The sequence below is a fragment of the Pinus tabuliformis genome, chromosome 3_1 (genome assembly GCF_031772625.1).
Source record: "Pinus tabuliformis cultivar Carrire ecotype Pingquan chromosome 3_1, CPIR1, whole genome shotgun sequence".
Taxonomy (NCBI): Eukaryota; Viridiplantae; Streptophyta; class Pinopsida; order Pinales; family Pinaceae; genus Pinus; species Pinus tabuliformis.
In genome coordinates, this window is record NC_142301.1 from 89,376,052 (window position 1) to 89,396,378 (window position 20,327).

The 20,327-nt window shown below is 39.3% G+C and overlaps 2 pseudogenes across 1 annotated transcript; both read right to left on the minus strand.

The window, feature by feature from the left end:
* Window positions 1-3,890, minus strand: part of LOC149185917 (enolase 2-like) — a 41,382-nt pseudogene extending 37,492 nt beyond the window's left edge.
* A 5,516-nt stretch (window positions 3,891-9,406) lies between these two features.
* LOC149185918 (2-oxoglutarate-dependent dioxygenase 11 pseudogene) lies at window positions 9,407-10,685 on the minus strand (annotated as a pseudogene). The gene is made up of 3 exons (XR_016255565.1): window positions 10,492-10,685; window positions 10,159-10,406; window positions 9,407-9,521 (listed from the first exon to the last, which is right to left on the minus strand). The product of XR_016255565.1 is annotated as a 2-oxoglutarate-dependent dioxygenase 11 pseudogene (transcript).
* Between the last annotated feature and the right edge of the window lie 9,642 nt (window positions 10,686-20,327).

The window sequence follows — 20,327 nt, forward strand, 5'->3', positions numbered from 1 at the left end:
TGCTTGTGGATTTTAAGGGTTGAATCTGCTACAAATATTTAGACACTTTCATGACCAATTATATACCAATTTGTTTGTGTCTGATTTGAAAGAATTAAACTTGTTATTGAGATGGTAAAATCTAAAGGTAAGTATGAGTTATTTAGCTAAAAAATCATGGTATATGCGCCATACATCAAGCACAGTATTGGTTGTTGTTACCATCTCACTAGTCATTTCATTTGCATGTACCACAGAAGCTTTCGTTGGGGATTTTGACAACTGACTTGAATTCTAGGTTATTAACCTCTCAATAGATAACACCAGAGTCTTCGAATACACTAACAATTAAACTATAAGGTTGGAAACAATTATTCATTTTATTTTCCTAATATGTGCATATAAAAACCTTTGCCTATGTATACAACACTAGCCATGAATACCATCCTTCACAAATTCCTCAGCTAAGCTACAACTCCTGTGTTTGATTTGATAATGCATTCATCATCTCCAAAAGGAAAACACTTTAGCATCTTTTTTCAGAGCGTGATTCAAATGGAAACGTAGTTCACTGTTGCTTTGCTAATTTTATGTAGGAAGAAATCACCCTTTCCATAACATTCCTTCTAAAATAATGCATTGAAAACAACACTATCTCTAGAACAATGTCAATCCACAACCTTATCTTCTAGTAAATTTAGATGTGAACTAAGGCTAAAGTCAATCATGATGAATTATCACATTTTATGTTTTTAGATCATCATGGTACCTAAAATTCCTCATGAAAATCTTATAGATCTACCTATCTTTGATATATTCAAAGGTGAAAATTTAAAGAAAAAAATATTGGGAGTTGCATCTCCAAGCTTTCTAGCCCTAGTCATGCAAAAGGATTCCCCATAAAGACATTTTGAGATCAAATTTGAATCCAATATGACATAATTATACTTCTTGGAGAAATTCTCCTTAGTAATCTTTCCTCCCAAAAGTCACATTCAAATCAAAAGCATCTTTCCTCAAATCCTCTACATTCCCTCAATTTTGCATAATTGTTTGATCAGTTTCAAACCCACTAGGGCAAGCAAAGAAAAAAATGAAATCTAGGGGAACCACCACATCCATTAAAGCCAATAATTGATTCATATACTATTGAATCATGTGATCTAAACTACATTTACATATTTAAGTGCTAATATAGGCTCCTAGTTGGGGTGTGGACTTCTTTCGAGAGCAGTATGTGCACATAAAATGTTTTCATATGTAAACATATCTGACCATGAACATAATCCGTAACTTGAGTTGCAAAAATTGTGTTCATAATTTCCAAAAGGGAAACTCTCTAGCATTTGTTTTCAAATATTGATTCGAATGTCAATGTAGCAGACTATTTCTTTATTGATTTTCTGCAGGAATCAAGCAACCTTTCCATAACATTCCCATTACAAGAATACATTGACAAGCTCGCCATATGATAGATAATGAATAAATGCATGATCAGTCAAATTTCTTGTTTTCATTACCAGGTATTGGTTAATAACTATGCCACCCTACTTGTAGCTACTATATTAGTTAAATATATTTTCATTGTCACTTTTTCTCTTGGGAGAGTGTGCCCAGTAGTGAATATTTACTAGCATTTGCACCTTATGTTGCAAAGGAAACGACGTAAGGCATAGAGTGATAAGGCATAGAGTGGGGAAGAATAGTGACATGTGAATGGGCATTGTTGAAAGCAAGGGTGGATGATAATGTGTATTCTGAAAATGGATATTTTTTTATGGTCAGCCTAATGCATTCATTAATTAGATGACAACGAAAAAGTTTCGGGCCCAGGCTAAACCAACACAAATCTTTTCTACAAGATTGAAATTGCCTAAATGATTCCTCAATCAATGGAAATAACCATTTCCCTCCTTTGATACCTAAAATACATTGTAGGAGACCGATTTTTCAAGTAACTTAATATAACTAGCAATTGCCCCAAAAAGTGCAAAGAGAGGCCGATTACAGACAAGTTTTTTTATGTATAAAGTGTTGAGAATGGAGGATCTCGGATTAGACTTTAGTTGGACTCCGTTGGTTTGGGAGATGTATCATGTGTTACCATTTGTGCATATTATGGGCATAAAGTTTGTTATGATGATGGAGATTATTTTCAACCAGTTGTGGGTTGGCAACAACTTTTGTGAATGCCTTGGGTAAGATTCCATCTTCTGGATAATGGAAATTCCAGTGTCCATTTAGTCTATACTAGAGTACAATGATTGTTGGCAAAGCTAAAGAAACTGTCATCAATGTATAGAGCCAACGTAACTCATAGTCATCAGTTTTTATCCATACAGGGCTATGATTATAGGTACCAGCCATTTGAGCGGGCAGCCGGTGTATTTGCTAAATAGGGATCATGTTATCCTCGTGGAGTTATTGGTTGTGCTTAGAAAATATAAAGTAGGATTGAGCATCGACTATCTAGCTGGATGGAATTTTTTATAAGTGCTGGCCAATTTTATCTATTGTGTAATCATCCAAAACATAGAGGCTAACCCAAGTGGATGCTTCAGTGGAAATTGTGTGGCCCTTGCATTATCTAGGTCCTATAGAAGCAAATATCATAACTTAATTTTAGAGCATATTATGCTTCTCAGTAGAGGGATCAGTGATGCCTTTGAATCAATTACCTCATTGGCATTTGCAGCTACTAGCATTTGAATAATGTAGACCTGGTTAAATATTCTTAATTATATGAAGACGATAACACTTTGCAGCTGCAACTGTGAACAGTAGGTGATTCCTCCTGTAATCTGTGGAATTTTAAGGCATTGAGTATTAAATAACTGGCAGATGATTGTTTTTTAGTTTTCATATTGTCATTGTAATGCAAACATTTTGTCTTGGAAATTTTTACAGTTGCTTCTGATCATTCCAAAATTTCAATAATATTTGAATTACATGAAAGTATTTTTCTATCCGAGTAACACCATGGGTTAATTATTTCGCTGTCTCCATAGCTGAAGATACCTTGGTATTTTTTTGTTTGTTTTAATATATTTATTTATTTGTCACATTTGAAGTTGTTTGTGAAGTATCCGTTACAATTCCTCTATTAAATAAATTATATTATTATAGTACGTTGGTTGTCTGGCGAGCTGAATGAAGATGACATCTCCAAGTAAAATTTATGCAGCTCTGTGAAGTTCTATGCCGAAATGTGCCAACTGAAAAGATTCATCATTTTATCATTAAAAAAGCATAATTCATTATTTTATTGTGTAAATGCCATAATTTCCGTTAAAAATGGGACAATCATCCACTGAATAACTCGGAATTATAAGCCTTTGTTCAATTCTATTTTTTGGGAGCTCCAGAAAGTGGCGGCGTTGCTGCAACTGTATGTAGAATTGATGCAATATTTTCTTATTCAAAGGTTGAAACAACCCTTTTTTCACAGAAAGTAGAGTAGATCTATGGACAGTATTGTAATTGGTGTACGTTTGGCTAAAGTATATATTGGGATGGATTTTGGAAGACGCATCTAGCACATTTTTTATTGTACTAGGGAATTTCATTAATAATATAAATATGCACAAAAATATTTACAGAGACCTCGGCAAAATCTGTTAGCTTGAGACTTTCAGGACAGTTTGATCGAACAATGTTAGGTTGAGAGACTTTGAGGACATTTTTGATAATTCAACGTTCATGTAAACCTGGAAAATGGCTTTCAAAAGAGCAAATGCTTAAGTTGCGATCAATTTTGCATTTTAGAGAAAACAATTGTATATACCTGTGTTGTATTTGTAACATTTTTTTTTAGCAGTAATGGTTATGTTTTGCATTAGGAGAGGGTTGTAGTTGAACTAGTCAGTGGTGTAATACAAACACAGACCACAGCCTTCACATAAAATAGTCATATCTAGTTTCAAGCTATTCTGCTCTGGTCGATTCTACATATCAAGCAGGTATACTGCCCGTGGCGACAAAAAAATTACACTACAATGCGGATAAAATATTCGAAGAAAATAAAAAACATTTTACTGGAGGGATATCAGTGTTGGAGGACTGGAGGGACATTAGTGTTCAAACCCCCTCGGCCACTAAAACTATTGCTTGGTTAAGAGCTTGTGTTTCTGGACCTAAAGAAATAGGTTAATGGCCTAAGAGCTTGTGTTTTTGAACCTAAAGAAATAGGTTAATGGCCCAAGAATCTCACCAAGTAGATGGGGCTTAAATGATCATTTCAGAAGCAAGTATGGTGAAAAGGAGAGGGGCAGAATGCCTGCAGATGGTTCTATATCATCAGAATCCAGGGTACCTAGAGGTCAAACTTTTAGGAACACTGAAACAAGGGCAGATGCCATAAATTTTGCTGGGCCCAAGACTCTTGCACAAATCAAACAAGAAAAGAATCGTGAGAGCAGTGAAGAACCTTCTATTGCGCAATCAACAGAGCATGGATCCTCACAGAATCCCTCTATGAAGAGTCCAGACAAACACAGACAAAATCTTCCTTGGGAAGGAAGGAAGATGAGATTGGGAAAGGTAATTAGAGATTCAAGTGGGGAACAAGACTTTCAGGCTCCAAAGTCATTAAGTGATATTCTGAAGAAAAAATGGAAATTGACTCAAGAAAATGGTGAAAATGAAGGAAATATACCTACAGAAGGGTAGGGTCAGGCCATTCAGAGTTTCAATTTGAGCAAGGGAAATGATGGCTTGCCAGCACCTGAAAAAGATGTTGAAGAGGGAGAACTTCCAACTGGTGACAGTTATACATCTGAACTGCCCACTTTTACTCCTGGGGTGGATGACACTGAGGCATCCAATGACGTGGATACTCTTGTAGAAGACAAACCATCAGCCTTTTCAAATGGAGCAAAGCCTGTTGTAGTGGATGACTAGGAAGATGCAGTAATGAATGATGTTGTTCACAACAATGAAGATGAAGATGTTGACCATGAAGAGTATGATTTGGAACATGCAGAGAATGAGGACAATGAAGAGTGGGAAAGGAATGAAGATGAGCAAGAAGATGATGATGACGACGACTTTGCTAGGAAGCTTGGTGGCATCTTCTCTTGATTAGTGACGTGTATTAGGAGATCTATTGAAAGCTGTTTGCAAATCTGTGCATGTATTGGCAAGCACAATGGTGGTTTTCTGTTGTAGTTTTGCTTCGAATGTCAGTGTAAAATGCCAATTTCATGTGTTGCTTGACATGATGTTCTCGCAACTATTCAAGATAATTGTTTCTTTTGTCTGTACTGAATCTTGTTAATGATGATATAGATCCTATTTGTTTAATATTATAGAGGAGCCTATGCAGAAGAAAATATCATAACTTAATTTTAAAGCATATTATGCTCTCAGCAGAGGGATCAGTCATGCCTTTGAATCAATTACCTCATTGGCATTTACAGCTACTAGCATTTGAATAATGTAGACCTCGGTAAATATTCTTAATTATATGAAGACGATAACACTTTGCAGCTGCAACTGTGAACAGTAGGTGATTCCTCCTGTAATCTGTGGAATTTTAAGCCATTGAGTATTAAATAACTGGCAGATGATTGTTTTTTATTTTTCATATTGTCATTGTAATGCGAACATTTTGTCTTGGAAATTTTTACAGTTGCTTCTGATCATTCCAAAATTTCAATAATATTTGAATTACATGAAAGTATTTTTTTATTCGAGTAACACCATGGGTCAATTATTTCGCTGTCCCCATAGCTGAAGATACCTTGGTATTTTTTTGTTTGTTTTAATATATTTATTAATTTGTGGTGGATATGAAATGGGTATATACTATATAATATTGGGATATTTATGGTTTTTCATGTTCTGTAAAAGAAATTGTTGCCTTTGAAGTTGTTTGTGAAGTATCCGTTACAATTCCTCTATTAAATAAATTATATTATTATAGTGCGTTGGTTGTCTGGCCAGTTGAATGAAGATGACATCTCCAAATAAAATTTATGCAGCTCTGTGAAGTTCTATGCCGAAATGTGCCAACTAAAAAGATTCATTATTTTATCATTAAAAAAACATAATTCATTATTTTATTGTGTAAATGCCATAATTTCCATTAAAAATGGGACAATCATCCACTGAATAACTCAAAATTATGAGCCTTTGTTCAATTCTATTTTTTGGGAGCTCCAAAAGTGGCGGAGTTGCTTCAACTGTATGTAGAATTGATGCAATATTTTCTTATTCAAAGGTTGGAACAACCCTTTTTTCACAGAAAGTAGAGTAGATCTATGGACAGTATTGTAATTAGTGTACACTTGGCTAAAGTATATATTGGGATGGATTTTGGAAGACGCATCTAGCACATTTTTTACTGTACTAGGAAATTTCATTAATAATATAAATATGCACAAAAATATTTACAGAGACCTCGGCAGAATCCGTTAGCTTGAGACTTTCAGGACAGTTTGATCGAACAATGTTAGGTTGAGAGACTTTGGGGACATTTTTGATAATTCAACGTTCATGTAAACCTGGAAAATGGCTTTCAAAAGAGCAAATGCTTAAGTTGCGATCAATTTTGCTTTTTAGAGAAAACAATTGTATATACATGTGTTGTATTTGTAACATTTTTTTTTAGCAGTAATGGTTATGTTTTGCATTAGGAGAGGGTTGTAGTTGAACTGGTCAATGGTGTAATACAAACACGGACCGCAGCCTTCACATAAAATAGTCATAGCCAGTTTCAAGCTATTCTACTCTGGTCAATTCTACATATCAAGCAAGTATACTTTCTTTGTATAATTTTTTCTTAATCTATTTATGACACTAACTTGTGTATCTGTGTTTCCGTTTCAGCCACTAGATGGCTTGTCAGGAGCACCAACACCAGCAATAGTTCCACCATCGTCCTCGGCATCGTTACCAGCATTTGGCATTGCAAACAAACCGAAAGGTCCCTGCTATTTTTTCCAGCAGGGATATTGTGTAAAGGGTGATAAGTGCCATTTTGTGCATGGCCTGTTTTCAGGAGCTAATCTAACTTCTCAAAAGACAACAAAACCAAGTCCAGTAGTTACAGAGCCTCATGCAAGTGGGAAACAAACAGTCAATGAAACTAAAAGCAACAAAGATGGAAAACATCCATCTGATTTAAGCTTTCCCAAGGCAGTGCAATCAATTGATCCTAATGCAGTTCAGTCAAGCAACCCCATGAAATTGAAGTCAAACAACTTTCAGGCAATGCAGTCAAGAACCCTGTGCTAGCAAAGGCAAATAACTTCAAGGCGTCATAGTCAAGTAACCCTGTTGCATTGCAGTCCAATAACTTCCAAGAAGGGCATTTGGGGAATCCTTTAACACTACAGTCAAATAATGTCAAGGAAGCCCAGTTACAACCAAAAGCTAGACATGTCTCTCAATCAAGATCTCAGCCTACCTATATAAAGGGAAGTCCACATGAAGTCGAACAATTTTTTCCAGAGATTGAACCTACAAGACAAAGGATACATGATGCTTCAAGAAACAGGTCTCGGATACGCCCGTCTCATCCTCCAGAAGAAAGAATACAAAATGGATTAGAATCGGAGGATTTGCTGGGTGGATCATCGCCAGGATTTGATGTACTTGTGGATGATGGACTTGACCATCTAAGCCACTAGGAGGATGCTGATTACTATAAACATGATATGGAATCTGGAAGAGATGCAATCAATGGTCGAGAAAGAAATATGCACAACAAACGAGAGCTTGTCCGAACTGGCTACTATGATGCTGAATTTCAGTATGACCATGGAGCTTATGAACCATATAAAAACAGGGGATATGAGCGTGGTGGCCGAAAGCAGTCTAATGCTTTTGATGACAGGGTTCTGGAGAGACCGATTGTGTGAGAAAGGAGGTCCTTGTCTAGTGAAGATGATCCTGAACGGAACAATATGGAGGATCTCCGCCACTGGATTTCAAAACATAGGAGGGCTGGTGAGGCTAAAGTAGTGGATAGCCCCTCAAAGAGACAGCATGTGGATAGTCGACATGGTGAATTTCACCGTGGCTCTAGGCAACAAGATGATGACCGTAGACAGCAAGATATATACAGGGACCAGTTAAGGCAAGGTATGAATCACAGTAGTAGGCGATTGCAGGGTAGGATTCAAGTAGAGGCTAGTGGCTTCAAAAGAGAGCCATCTGACAATATAGAAGCTGATCAAGAAGGCAAGTTAGAGAGGGCTTGGTCCAGAAGCTCACCAAGCAGACGGGGCTTAAATGATCATTTCAAAAGCAAGTATCGTGAAAAGGAGAGGGGAAGAATGCCTACAGATGGTTCTATATCATCAGAATCCAGGGTACCTAGAGGTCAAACTTTTAGGAACATTGAAACAAGGACAGATGCCATAAATTTTGTTGGGCCTAAGACTCTTGCACAAATCAAACAAGAAAAGAATCGTGAGAGCAGTGAAGAACCTTCTACTGCACAATCAACAGAGCATGGATCCTCACAGAATCCCTCTATGAAGAGTCCAGACAAACACAGACAAAATCTTCCTTGGGAAGGAAGGAAGATGAGATTGGGAAAGGTAATTAGTGATTCAAGTGGGGAACAAGACTTTCAGGCTCCAAAGCCATTAAGTGATATTCTGAAGAAAAAACAGAAAGTGACTCAAGAAAATGGTGACAATGAAGGAAATATACCTATAGAAGGGCAGGGTCAGACCATTTAGAGTTTCAATTTGAGCAAGGGAAATGATGGCTTGCCACCACCTGAAAAAGATGTTGAAGAGGGAGAACTTCCAGCTGGTGACAATTATACATCTGAACTACCCACTTTTACTCCTGGGGTGGATGACACTGAGGCATCCAATGACGTGGATACTCTTGTAGAAGACAAACCATCAGCCTTTTCAAATGGAGCAAAGCCTATTGTAGTGGATGACCAGGAAGATGCAGTAATGAATGATGTTGTTCACAGCAATGAAGATGAAGATGTTGACCATGAAGAGTATGATTTGGAACATGCAGAGAATGAGGACAATGAAGAGTGGGAAAGGAATGAAGATGAGCAAGAAGATGAAGACTTTCTAGAAGATGATGATGACGACGACTTTGCTAGGAAGCTTGGTGGCATCTTCTCTTGATTAGTGACTTGTATTAGAAGATCTGTTGAAAGCTGTTTGCAAATCTGTGCATGTATTGGCAAGCACAATGGTGGTTTTCTGTTGTAGTTTTGCTTGGAATGTCAGTGTAAAATGCCAATTTCATGTGTTGCTTGACATGATGTTCTCGCAGCTATTCAAGATAATTGTTTCTTTTGTCTGTACTGAATCTTGTTAATGATGATACAGATCCTATTTGTTTAATATTATAGAGGAGCCTATGCAGAAGCAAATATCATAACTTAATTTTAGAGCATATTATGCTTCTCAGCAGAGGGATCAGTCATGCCTTTGAATCAATTACCTCATTGGCATTTGCAGCTACTAGCATTTGAATAATGTAGACCTGGGTAAATATTCTTAATTATATGAAGACGATAACACTTTGCAGCTGCAACTGTGAACAGTAGGCGATTCCTCCTGTAATTTGTGGAATTTTAAGGCATTGAGCATTAAATAACTGGCACCTATATATACCTGAAATCAGCAGGTTCGACTGGCCAAAGAATTAAATTTCTGGTTATCAAGCATAAACATTATATATTTGAAATTTTGAAACTTCACCTATGAACCACCTCGAAACCCATGTATACCTGAAATCAGCAGGTTTGACTGGCCAAAGATTTAAATTTCTGGTTATCAAGCAGGAACATTATATATTTGAAATTTTGAAACTTCACCTATGAACCACCTTGAAACCAATGTATACCTGAAATCAGCAAGTTCGACTGGCCAAAGATTTAAATTTCTGGTTATCAAGCAGGAACATTATATATTTGAAATTTTGAAACTTCACCTATGAACCACCTTGAAACCCATGTATACCTGAAATCAGCAGGTTCGACTGGCCGAAGATTTAAATTTCTGGTTATCAAGCAAGAACATTATATATTTGAAATTTTGAAACTTGACCTATGAACCACCTTGAAACCCATGTATACCTGAAATCAGCAGGTTCGACTGGCCAAAGATTTAAATTTCTGGTTATCAAGGAGGAACATTATATATTTGAAAATTTGAAACTTCACCTATGGACCACCTTGAAACCTATGTATACCTTAAATCAGCAGGTTCGACTGGCCAAAGATTTAAATCTCTACAACCAGAAGGAAACATTATCAAACCCAACAAGTCACCCCAATCCAGCTTCTGTCGTTCAGACAAGACGAATGTCTTGCCGTAGCCCTGAAGATCTCTTGGATTAACAACATACTTCTGTTTCTCCTCCAATGGAAGCTGGAAAAACTCCTTTCCAGCTCTCCTAACAGCATCGAGTAACGAGTTCGGGACACCGTGATTCACAACCTACAGAAAACCCATTAAAACATGTAACTTTGTTTTTTTTCCAAATCTGTCGACTGACTACATAGAAAAAACTAACAAATTATACCTGGAAGAAACCCCATTCTTCACAAGCCCGGGCAAGTTTCGTAATCTCTTGTTCTCTGTATATTCCTGCTGAAATCTTGGTCATGTCAATGATGGGAATGTTAAACTAATGATCAAACACTGTCGTTGGTGTTGGTATTGCTTCGCTTATTCTGATATATCTTTCTGGTATTGTTCCCTGCTATTTTTTTGCAAGTTCTTGAACGTTGTCGACTATAACAACAGATTTACCCTAGTTGGGAATGCTCCTATTGCTCTCATCAATTGAAGCCATTCTTCCAACCTTGCTGTACAAGAAAGTTCAGGTGAAATCGATGACAAATATAATGCACCCCGGCTGCAAATAACATTGATAGAACCAGGAAACCATCATAAATATTTATAGATGGAAGGAACTTCTGTTAAACCAAGGCCTGTTCCTTGATCCAATTATTCGGAAGGCCATCGCGAATAACTGTATGTAACAGAAATGCCCTGCAAACAGCGGTGGAAAGCTCTGATAAAACCTTTGAACCGAAAATTAGTGAGCGACAACCTGAGATTGGGCGAATGAAACGGAGCGTAAAAGGTCAAAATGATGAACTTAACCAAGAATAAACTAAGCAGCTCGCAAGGGCAGAAGGAATACCTAGCTGGTTCATGGGGGAATAGATTCTGGATTTTTCTTTGCCGCCAAAGAAGATTTGCGTGCTGCAGCCCTAGCTCGCATACCTCCAGAGGAAACATCTCAGCCCTAGCTCGCATACCTGAAGACAGAGAGGCCATTGGGTTGGGACACAAAAGGACAATGTGAAGATCAACGATCAATCTTCGTTCAATCGTCTAACACCACAAATCCACAGTCAACAATAGGACACAGCATCGGCTGAGGTAATTCATTTCAAAGGGAAACGCCTTACGGCGTAATTACAATATCAAATTTCCATTGGCTTAATTCAACATGGTTAAGAATTTTGTTTGGATAACTAATGTTCAACTTGTTTTTTGGGGAAAACATGATAGTTTTTATGCAACATTTGCCCAAAAATTCTATCTGTTTGTATTTTTGTGGCTAAATCGTGTTTGATTAGATGACCAACATACATTCTTAATAATAAAAAGTAAGACTTTTAAAGCCATGTGAGGAACCCTTGCCACTCAAATAAATCATTTTCTGACAAAAAATGCAACTTTTTCATATCTGTGATTAAGAAATAGGATACATGCTAGTGTTTACTAGAACATTATGTCTTATTTTCTCATAGCTTTATTACCTTGAGCAACTTCCCCTCAACTTATGCATTTCTTCTTATCCTATAGACTTGTCTTTGGATTTTAGGAACATGGACACACCATGCTTCTATTGTTCATGCATCTTCAATGGTTCTTTATGCAACTCATGATGTTTCCATATGCTTCCCATAAGTCCATGCTAACTTCAATTTTTCATTGAGGTCTGTTATGCTCTTAACCTGCAAAATGATACCCAAATACAGAATATGCGAAGAAAAGATACCCAGAACACAGAATAGCAATGATTTTATTATTCAGAGAGTAATGTTCACTTGCCTCTTCGAGGGGGCAACCTCCAATAGAGCAGAGCTCGAATACAAAATAAGACACAATGCTCCTTGCAAGGAGTCTCTATCCTTTATATATGACTCATACATGCAATACCACGGGCCAATATCGTGGGTTTTATTAATACCATCTATCTAATACTACGACCCATTTGCAACTAACTGTGGTCCCGTCATTAATTGCGGGTTAACCACTTACAAATATTAATATGGGCTTTATTGACTCTTGACTATGACGTGATCCCATGACATAAATAAGGGGGTTAGGGTGGGACCCTAACATGCCCTCTCCCTTAAGACTAGCCTTGTCCTCAAGGCTGAAGCTGCGGAAACTGCTGAAGAATAGTGGCTGGTTCCCAAGTTGCATCTTCCGGAGAGGTGTCTTTCCATTTGACGAGGACTTCCTTAATCATGCGGCCGCGCAGGTGCTTGTCTCGTGTGTCTAGAACCTGTTCGAGTTGAAGCCAGATTGACCCTTCTTCATCCAATTCAGGTAGACTAGTTTGAACTCGGCAATTGTTCGCGATCACTTTCTTGAGGCACGATACATGGAAAACTGGATGGATTTTTGCCGTCAGTGGCAAAGCCAACTTGTAAGCCACTTCTCCAATGCGCTGAAGTACTTGGTATGGTCCGTAGAATTTTGGAGAGAGCTTTTGACAACCCTTGTCTTTGAGTGATGTTTGCTTATATGGTTGCAGCCTCAAAAAGACCTGATCCCCTTCTTGAAATTGGCGCTCTAAGCGATGCTGGTCGACCTGTTGCTTCATGCGGTTCTGAGCTTGATGAAGATTCTCTCTAAGATGGGAGAGCATGGTTGCGCGGTGTTGTAGGAGTTGATCCATTTCTTGTACTTTGGAGCACCCCTTGAGATAAGAAGTAGGGGAAGGAGGAAGTTGACCATATACTGCTTCATAGGGAGTCATTTTGGTGGTGGCATGATAGTTGGTGTTATACCACCATTCAGCCAGAGGTAACCACTGTACCCAAAGGTGTTGCTTTTATGGAGTGAAACACCTAAGGTAGGTTTCTAGACATTTGTTGACTGCTTCGGTTTGACCATCTATTTGCGGATGATATGAAGTACTGAGTTTGAGTTGAGTGCCTTGTATTCTGAAGAGTTCCTGCCAAAAATTACTAGTGAAGATCGGGTCGCGGTCGGACACAATAGAAGTGGGCATGCCATGCAATTTGAAGATCTGATCCATGAAAGATTGAGCAACCAAAGTTGGTGTAAACAGGTGGGGTAGGGCGCAGAAATGAGCATACTTTGATATTTGGTCCACCACCACCATGATGACTGACTTGTTCCCTGACTTTGGAAGACCTGTAATGAAATCCATAGAAACCTCCATCCAAATTGATGCCGGAATGGGCAATGGTTGTAAGGTGCCTGGTGTGTTGACGGTTTCCCCTTTGTGGCGTTGACATACATCACATTCTGCTACGAAGGTGAGGATGTCCTTTTTCATGCCTGCCCAAAAAAATGATCTTCTGGTGCAAGCATACGTCTTCTAAAAGCCCGAATGTCCTGCAATGGGAGATGAGTGCAATTCTGCCAAAATGCGACTTTTGAGGGTGGATGTTGGTGAGTTTACGACTCTATCCTTGTAGCGAAGAATATCATTCTGCCACGAGTAGCCCTTGGTGGAATTAGGATCTACCTGCAATTGAGAAATGAGTTGGGAGAGCCCGTGGTGTGAAAACCATTCCCTGCAAGCCTCTTCAATCCAGTCTGGAATGGGGTGGCAAATTGCGAGCAGAGTACTTTCCTCCTCAAATTGGCGAGATAATGCATCTACTACACTATTGTCTTTCCCTTTCTTGTAAATGATCTCATAATCATATCCCAGCATTTTGGCTAACTATTTATTTTGTTGTGGGGAGGATAGGCATTGCTCCAAAAAATATTTAAGACTGTGATGATCTGTGCGGATTTGGAAACGTCGCCCCAATAAGTAAGGTTTCCAGGTCTCGACTGCATGTAAGATGGCCATCATTTCCTTCTCGTAAGTAGATTGGCCCAGATTCCTCCCACTGAGTTGTTGGCTTGTGAAGGCCAATGGTCGCCCTTCCTGCATTAAGACCGCCCCAATACCTGTACTCGAAGCATCACATTCAATGACAAAGGATTTGGTGAAGTCAGGTAGTGCTAAGACTGGAGTGGAACACATGGCGTTTTTGAGAGCGGTAAATGCCTGTTGTGCTTCCTCGTTCCAGAAGAAGGAATTTTTCTTTAGGAGTTGAGTGAGGGGTTTCGCTATGCGGCCATAGTTGCGGACAAATTTACGATAATAGCTTGTGAGACCCAAAAATCCTCTCAAGCTCTTCAAGGTCTTAGGTTGAGGCCATTCTTAGATTGCCTGGATCTTTTTGGGGTCCACCTTGACACCTTCACGCCCCACAATGTGGCCCAAATACTCAACTTCTTCCATGCCAAACGAACACTTGGACATCTTGACAAATAATTTATGCTTGTGGAGCAGTTGCAAGAGTATATCTACATGCTGAAGATGTGCAGCCCAAGTGCCACTATAGATGAGGATGTCATCGAAGAAGACAAGGACAAATTTTCTAAAATATGGTTTGAGAATGTGATTCATAAGGCTCTGAAAAGTAGAGGGGGCATTACAAAGACCAAATGGCATGACCAGGAACTCATAATGGCCTTCATGAGTTCTGAAACCCGTCTTGGGAATGTCAACTTCCTTCATGCGAATTTGGTGGTAGCCTGAGCGAAGAACCAACTTAGTGAAGAATTGAGCCCCATTGAGTTCGTCCAGCAAATCGTCAACCACCGGGATGGGAAATTTATCTTTGACTGTCAACTTATTGAGGGCCCTGAAGTCGGGACACATCCGCCACTCCCCATCTTTCTTGAGCACCATGACCACTGGGGATGAATAACGACTAATGCTGGGACGAATGACACATACTTCCAATAGTTCCTTGATGATTTTTTCTATTTCATTCTTTTGGGTGAACAGATATCTGTATGGCCGCACATTTGGGGGTTGGGCCCCTGGAACCAAGGTGATGCTATGATCATGTTCCCCTCGCGAGGGTGGAAGCTCATTAGGCTTGTCAAAGACCGTCCGATGGTTATTTAAAATCTGTTGCATCTCATGATGAATTGGCAGAGACATGGTTTCGACTACCTAGATGGCATTAAATTGAGCTACTACTCCATGATGGCCCTTTTTTAAAAAAATTTCCATCCTATGCGAGCTGATGATAGAGGGGGCTCCTGCCTGGAGTCCACGGAGGGTATGTGTGGAGTTATTCTACTTAAAACTCATATATAACTCCTGGAAATCCATTGTGATTGGCCCAAGAGTGCGGATCCATTCAGCGCCGAGGACAATGTCGCAACCCCCCATGTGTATGGCAAACATGTGGGTTTTCAACTGATAATCCCCCATTTGAAGTTTGACATTTTCACAGTGGCCTTCACATTTCATTGTGCCCCCATCCGCAATTTGGACTTGGAAGTTAGAAACTGCTCGTACAAAACAATGCGTTGCTTCTGCGATTTTTTGATGGATGAAATTATGGGTACTTCCACTATCGATCAAGACTACTACTGGGCGATGTTTAAGAAAACCCCGGATTTTGAGAGTTTGAGGGGAAGAAATCCCTGCCAACGCATGCAGCGAAATAACTGGTTCTTCAGAGACATTCTCCTTTGGGTTGTCTTCTTCTAGCGCCTCATGTTCCTCAAGTGATGGATCTTCCTCTGTTGAGCTGTAGTCAGTGGCATCTATTTGAAAAAATTTGGGCTCCTTGCATTTATGACCTGGGGAGTATTTTTCATCACAGTAGTAACATAGTCCTTGCTTCCTTCTTTCGCCCATTTCCACAGGTGACACCTTTTGGACCTTAAGTGTTTGAGTCGTGTTGTGAGCTTGTGGGGGACGACCTTTAGCAGGGAAATTTGGGCGACTGTATTGGGCTGCTAATGCACGTTCCACCTTACGAGCTACCTAGCAAGCCTCCATCCACGTGGTGGGACCCTAACAAGGTCACTTGTTGCTCTTTCTTCTTTTTCCACACTTTGGAGGGCTTCCTTCTAATTTGTGCTTCTCCTTTTCGCTTCTTATTTCGTCTTCTTTGAATGACCTCCTCCTTTTGGATGGATGGCTTTAAGGAACTGAGAAAATTGCAATCGTTAGCCATGTGACCAAGATTATCACACTTATAGAATCTTATGTGACCTAGAAAGGGAGAAATAAACTTGTCTCTTCTCATGTTATTACCTTCATTTGACCTTTCCTTTATACACAATGCAATCCCAGTCTTCATTGCATATTATTTGCAATTAACAACCTTATGGAGAAAAGTATTTCATGAGTAACAATAGCCATAAAAATAACTTGTATACCTGATGGTAGATGATCTTTGTGAGGGGAGTGATCTTTCTTGATTGCTTGGTTGAGATAACTTCCTTTACAACTATATCTTCTATTGCATATTCTGTTGATAAACCCTGATTTGAGTACTCCTACAATCAATTGCAACATGCCCATGTTTATGCCAATTGAAGCACTTGAAATATTCGAAGAAAGGATAAAAGGAGTTATTATTCATCCTTTGGAATCTTTCAAGCTTCCTAAATTCATCTCTAGTAGAGAATGACATTATTGTATAAAACACTTTCTTTGGCTCATTCCTTGGCTATTAGTTCTACTACTTGTTCTTCCTTTCCTCCTTGCCAATCATGTTACTTCCAAATTTGATCCAGGTGGATATTGGTGGCCACCCTCCTATTCCACGTGGACCCCCACCATTGTTTCTTTCTTTTCTTCAGTTTCCTTAATTGTAGCATAGTTTACTATTTTTGGCCATTTTTCGTGTCCTAAATTTCCGAAGCCATTTTGAGGCCCTAAACGATGTATTTTGGAAATATTCCTACAAGCAATTTTATTGAAACCAAATTATTAGTTGTATTCCTCAGAGAGATCTTTCCAATGAAGTATCATGCACATCAAATGGAGATAATATGACGAAGTTATGACCCTGGGAAGTTGGCTGCCCAACTAACCCCAATGGGGCCCATAAACACTTGGTGTTACATCTCCTCGAGTTAGGGTTTTATCTTATTGTTCAATAATAAAAAGGCCCTTGAGCCTCATTGTAACTTAGTTCAGAGGCATGTAGCCACCACATCTCTTCTCAGAGATAAGCTACCATCACCCGAGCTAGTCTCATTTCCATTTTGTTTGTAAGCATATTTCATTATTTGATATTAATGACAAATAGTGTTATTTCTGTTGCATATATATATATATATATATATATATATATATATATATATATATATATATATATATATATATATATATATATATATATATATATATATATATGGTTATATATGGTTATATCTATAATTTGTTGCATTCCTGTTTAAATTCATATCAGTGGTATTAGAAGGGTCTGCTCTTTCTTTGTTTTTCTTTGCATGTCCCAAACGAGGTTGGGATATAAGGAGTTAGGGCTCGAACTGGTCGAAACTTCGTAAGACCAACCTCAAAAATCCCGATGGTCTCCCATGGGGAAAGAAAATAAAGATGAGGGAGTAGGAGATCCTATAAAAATATTACTCGAGGAGGCCCTCGAGAAACAAACGAATGCGATGATGGATAAATTTGCCCAGATCCTTGAACAGTTGTCCACCGACGATGCATCCACATCCAACAGCCACTCTAGAGGCTCCACACCTTTTAAGGTACCAGTAAAATTTGACATTCCCATATTTGAGGACCAAATAGATGCAGAAACAGTAGATAAATGGTCGAATTTACAAGAAGGATATTTTTCTGTTCATGATTTTTCTAGCCGAGAAAATATTACTTTTTCTCTTCTCAAAGCCACCCCCCACATCAAGGACTGGTGGGAAACCTATTTTGAGTAGAAGGATGAAAGTACGACCTCACTTTTCTCAGCGACTCCCACTTGGAATTGATTCTGGGATGCTATCAAGTAGTACTACCCTGTCGAGAGATACGAGGACAAATATATAAAGTGGACCATGCTACGGCAGAGAAGGGACCAAGATGTGCCAGAGTTTACCTATTTTTTTCATACCCTTCACACGAAGTTGGGTATAAAGGATTCTAAGACACATTTGGTACTCAAGTAGCACACCTACCTACATAGATACATCCAGGAGGAGATGGAGTTCCTGGATATCTCCTTGCTCGGCATGGCATACCAATACGTCGTCAATATCGAGCAGAAGTTTAAACAAACGGAGCGAGACTTTGGATCTATGAATCCAAAGCAAACGAAAGGTTCCCCCAAACTACAAAACAAAGGTCAAAGCTAAGGTAGGATGGCCCAGGACAACCCACCAAGGCCACAAGCAGAGGACAACACTGCGAGGCCAAAGAAGGACACAGAAAAGTGGTGTGAGTTACATAAGATCTTGACCCGGATTTAAATAGGAATGCAACAAATTATAGAGATAACCATAAACACATAGATGCAATGGAAATAATACTTCATTTCATTAATGTAAAATACTGAAATATGTTTACAAACAAAATTGGAAATAAACCAACAAGGTCGATGGTAGCTTATCTCTCAGAAGAGATGTGGCGGCTACATGCCTCTAAACTATGTTACAATGAGGTTCGAAGTCCTATTTATTGTTGAGAAACAATGGAAAACCCTAAACATCCAAAACCCTAACCCTAGAAGATGAAACGCCAAACTATGGGCCCCATTTGGGTAAATTGTTACATCAAATTCTCGGGGTCGTAACTTTGGCATACGATCTTTGTTTGATGCACACAATATCTCGTTAGAAAGATCTATCCAAGAACTGCAACTTTGGGAAGAGAAATATTGGTTCATTGACCCATGTTGCTCTCGGTTTTCCCTAAAAACGTCGTTTAGGGCCTCAAAATGGCCCCGGAAGTTCAGGACTCGAAAAACTGCAAAAACAGTAAACTATGCTACAATTAAGGAAACTAAAAAGCTAAAAGAAACAATGGTGGGGGTCCAAGTGGAATTGGAGTGTGGCCACCAATATCTGCCTAGATCATTCCTCCCCTCTTAGGAAGTAATGGTCCCCATTGCATTGAGTTCCTCCATGAGATGAGAAAACTTCTGTTGAACTTGGTCCCTAGTGAGCCACTTGCCCTGGTGAAGGAGTTGGCCTACTTTGACAACTTGATATAGTTGGATATTCTGCTAGGGAGTGTGCTTGATCTATGTGTCCATGATCTGATCAGTTGTAGCTTTCTCCATGAAATCTGGATTTAACTCTGTGGGTGTGAGCTATTTTGCAATGTCGGATGTGTCTAGTAATGGTGGAAAGTATGGCCGAAGGCAGTCCACATTGAACACTGGGTGCAGGGCAAGGAATGGGGGAATGTTGAGCTCAAATGTGTTGTCTCCCACAACCTTGGTAATGGTGTAAGGACCATATTGGAGCTATCTTAGTTTTCGATAGGCTCCAGTAAGGCATTCCTTTTGCAAATGTAGCAAGACTTTGTCGCTCACCTGAAACTTGTGTGGCATCCGATGTTGATCATGTCGCTACTTGTACTTGGCATTTGATTTCTCGAGAATTTCATGGACTTGCTGGAAAATATTCTGGATGTGATCAATGAAGCTATTTTCCTTATCTGTTTCAGACTAGACATGAGTCGAATCTGCGTGAGTAGCTACAAATGGCATGGCACATCAATGGGACATAGTGGCTAGAATCCCAAGCCCACCTAAAAAGGGTTGTGGCCAGTCGAGTTATGGAGAGCCCGGTTGTAGCTGTGCTAAACATAGGGGAGGCTCTCGTCCCATGTACATGGATGCTTTGAGTTGTACATGCACAGAATGTGTACGATCATCCTGTTGATAACCTCTGTCTGGTCATAAGTTTGAGGATGGAAGGCTATGGACTTAGTGATTTTGGTGCCCAACATCGACCAGAGACCATACCAAAATGTACTGAGGAACCTGCTCTCCCGATTTGAGATGATAGACTGTGGGATCAAAAAGTGTACCCACACTCATTCAAAGAAGAGTTTAGCAGTGGCTTTTGCTATGATATTCTTCTTGCAAGCTGCCATAATTGCCATCTTCGAGAACCTGTCGATGACCACAAAAACACAGTTGTTTCCATGCTTAGTGGAAGGAAGGCCTAACACGTAATCCATGGAGATGAATTCCCAAGGTCGACTAGGGGTAGGCAGCGGGGTATAGAGGCCATGCTTCTTGATGGTTGGTTTGGCATATGGCACAGGTAGTGCATGATATGATGTACTTCCCGACA